The sequence below is a fragment of the Macrobrachium nipponense genome, chromosome 18 (genome assembly GCF_015104395.2).
Source record: "Macrobrachium nipponense isolate FS-2020 chromosome 18, ASM1510439v2, whole genome shotgun sequence".
Taxonomy (NCBI): Eukaryota; Metazoa; Arthropoda; class Malacostraca; order Decapoda; family Palaemonidae; genus Macrobrachium; species Macrobrachium nipponense.
Window position 1 is genome coordinate 40975981 of NC_087211.1, and position 3001 is coordinate 40978981.

A 3001-nucleotide genomic window follows, 5' to 3' on the forward strand; every position below is an offset into this window, starting at 1 on the left:
TACGACATGACAACACAAAAGAAAATCCCGAAGAGGCTCTACCCAGATCTGAACAATGAAGGGAAAGAGGAAAAAATAGACAAGAAAAACAAAGTCTGCAACCTTTTGAAAAGAGGGAATTGCAGATTCGGAGAAAGATGTTACTACAAACATCCTTAGGTATGTCACAACATGAAATATATGGTAAATGTGCATACCTAGACGGCTATGAGGATGATTGCAGAGATCTACATCCAAAAATATGCAAAAAGCTAAAAGAAGGAAAAGGATGTAAGTTCGACAAAAAATGTAAATATATGCACCCTGTAGCCATGAATCAAAATCAAATAAATTATCAATCAAATAATAAAATCCGAAATAAGAAAGAAAGAAACAAAGAGAGGAACAAAGAATATCAGGTGAAAGGAAAAAACCAGCCATCACCGCGATATGGTGTGTCAGCAAAATATTTCCAAGCATCAGCTCCAAGATACAATTCAAGAGATAAGAACTGTATTTATGAAGCAAGAGGATATTGCAGATACAGAGAAAATTTCAGATTCAGACACAAAATGAATAATTATGATGAAGGAAGATCAAATATTATGGAAAAGTTGGATTTTTTAATGTCAGAATTTCAGGAAATGAAAAAAAGACCAACATACCAGAACAGGAAAGAGACATGGGAAAATCCTTATTATTACCCATATTAAATGAAGGAGAAAACACGCAAACCATCGTAGTGATGAATGCGCAGGGTTTAGTTACAAGTAACTCAAAAAGAAAAATAGAGTACTTAGAAGAACTAACCCAAATTGAAAAGAAAATAGATATAATGAATATAAGTGAAACCTGGTATTCCCAAGAGACTGGGAATGATCAAATAAAAGGGTTCCAAACTTATAGATCAGATAGAAAAAATAGGAATCAAGGGGGAACCGCAATATATGGGAAAGACAAAAAAACAAGGAAAAATATATGAAAAATATAGTAACTCAGAATGTGAACTAATAGCGGTAGAATTTGAATCTGAAAAATTAATGAACATAGTAATATATAGACCCCCTAATACTAAAGAGTTTGACATAATAATAGAAAAATTGGATGATATAAGTAGAAATCACAAGGACTGGACTATTCTCCTATCTGGAGACCTTAACTTTCCTTTCGTAGACTGGAAAGAACGAATAGGAGATTGTGGTTGTATTTATACATATAAAAAAGAGAGTAATAGTAGTGCAGAAGATAAGGGGCAATTCGAAAAGCTATTAGATATGCTACTAGAATACAACATTCAACAAATAAATCACCTGCCAACAAGAAAGGAAAATACTTTACACCTAGTATTTGTGAATGAGGTGAATTATGTTAAAGAAATGATAGTTTATAATGCAAGTATTTCAGACCATAATGTTACAGAATTAACAGTCCATTCCAAAGCAAGTGAAAACAGAGATAAGCAAGAAATGAAAAAGTGGGATGGATATGGAAAATACAACTTCTACAGTAAAAATATAAAATGGTCAGAAATAAATGAAGAATTCAACAAAGATTGGGATAATATTTTCGTAAGTGATGACATAAGGGTAAATACGGAGATATTATATAAAATAAGAGAAAATAGTGGATAAATATATACCGAAGAAGAAAAGTAAACATCAGTCATGCATACCACGAGACAGAAGGATCTTGTTCCAGAAAATCAGAAAGTGGAAAAAAGGTCTTGCAAAAGAAAAAAAGGCATGGAAAGTTATAGAACCAAAAAGTAAGATAGAAAATGCAGAACAAAAGATTATACAATCAAAAGAAAATGAAAAATGGGAATTGGAAGAAAAAACCCTAGTAAATATCAAGCAAAACCCCAAACTATTATACTAGTACGCAAAAAAGATGAATAAAAGAAGAATAGAAATAGGCCCTCTAAGAATTGAAGGGAGATTAACGAATGAAAAAAAGGAAATATGCAACATATTGGCAGAACGATATAAGAGAGAATTCACCCCTAAAATTGATAATGAAGATAATGATATAGAAGTAAGGGACGAAAATAGTGAATATTTAGCTGACATAGATATTAAGGAAGCTGATATTGTGCAGGCTATTAATGAAATTAAAAATGGAGCTGCTACAGGTCCTGATGGTGTTCCTGCTATTTTGTTAAAGAAAGTAGTTCATTCTATCGCAAAGCCACTTGCAATATTATTAAGACAAAGTGTAGATACAGGCAAGATTTATGATGAGCACAAATTAGCATATATTACCCCTACTTTCAAAAGTGGATCAAGACTAGAGGCAAGTAATTATAAGCCTGTGAGTCTAACATCAAATATTATGAAAGTGTATGAAAGGGCAATGAAGAAAAATATTATGAAACATTTAATAAAAAATAATTTGTTTAATATAGGACAACATGGTTTTGTACCAGGAAAAAGTACACAAACCCAACTGTTAGTCCACTGTGAGAACATATATAAAAATATTAAAAGCGGAAATGAAACAGATGTGGTTTATCTAGACTTTGCAAAAGCTTTTGACAAGGTAGACCATAATATATTAGCGAAGAAAATTAGAAAACACAATATAGTGGATAAAGTAGGAAGATGGTTAAAAGAATTTTTACACAACAGAAAACAGATAGTTATTGCAAACGATGAGAAATCGGATGAAGCCAAGGTAAAATCTGGTGTGCCACAAGGTACGGTGTTAGCTGCATTACTGTTTGTTATTATGATTGCAGACATAGACAGTAATGTTAAGGACTCGGTAGTGAGTAGTTTCGCCGATGACACAAGAATAAGTAGAGAAATTACTTGTGATGAAGATAGGAACGCGCTACAAAGAGACCCTAACAAAGTATCTGATTGGGCAGAGGTAAATAGGATGGTATTTAACTCTGATAAATTTGTATCAATAAATTATGGAGACAGAGAAGGAAAGCTATACGCATATAGGGGACCTAATAATGAGACAATCACAAATAAGGAAGCAGTTAAAGACCTTGGTGTGATGATGAATAGGAACA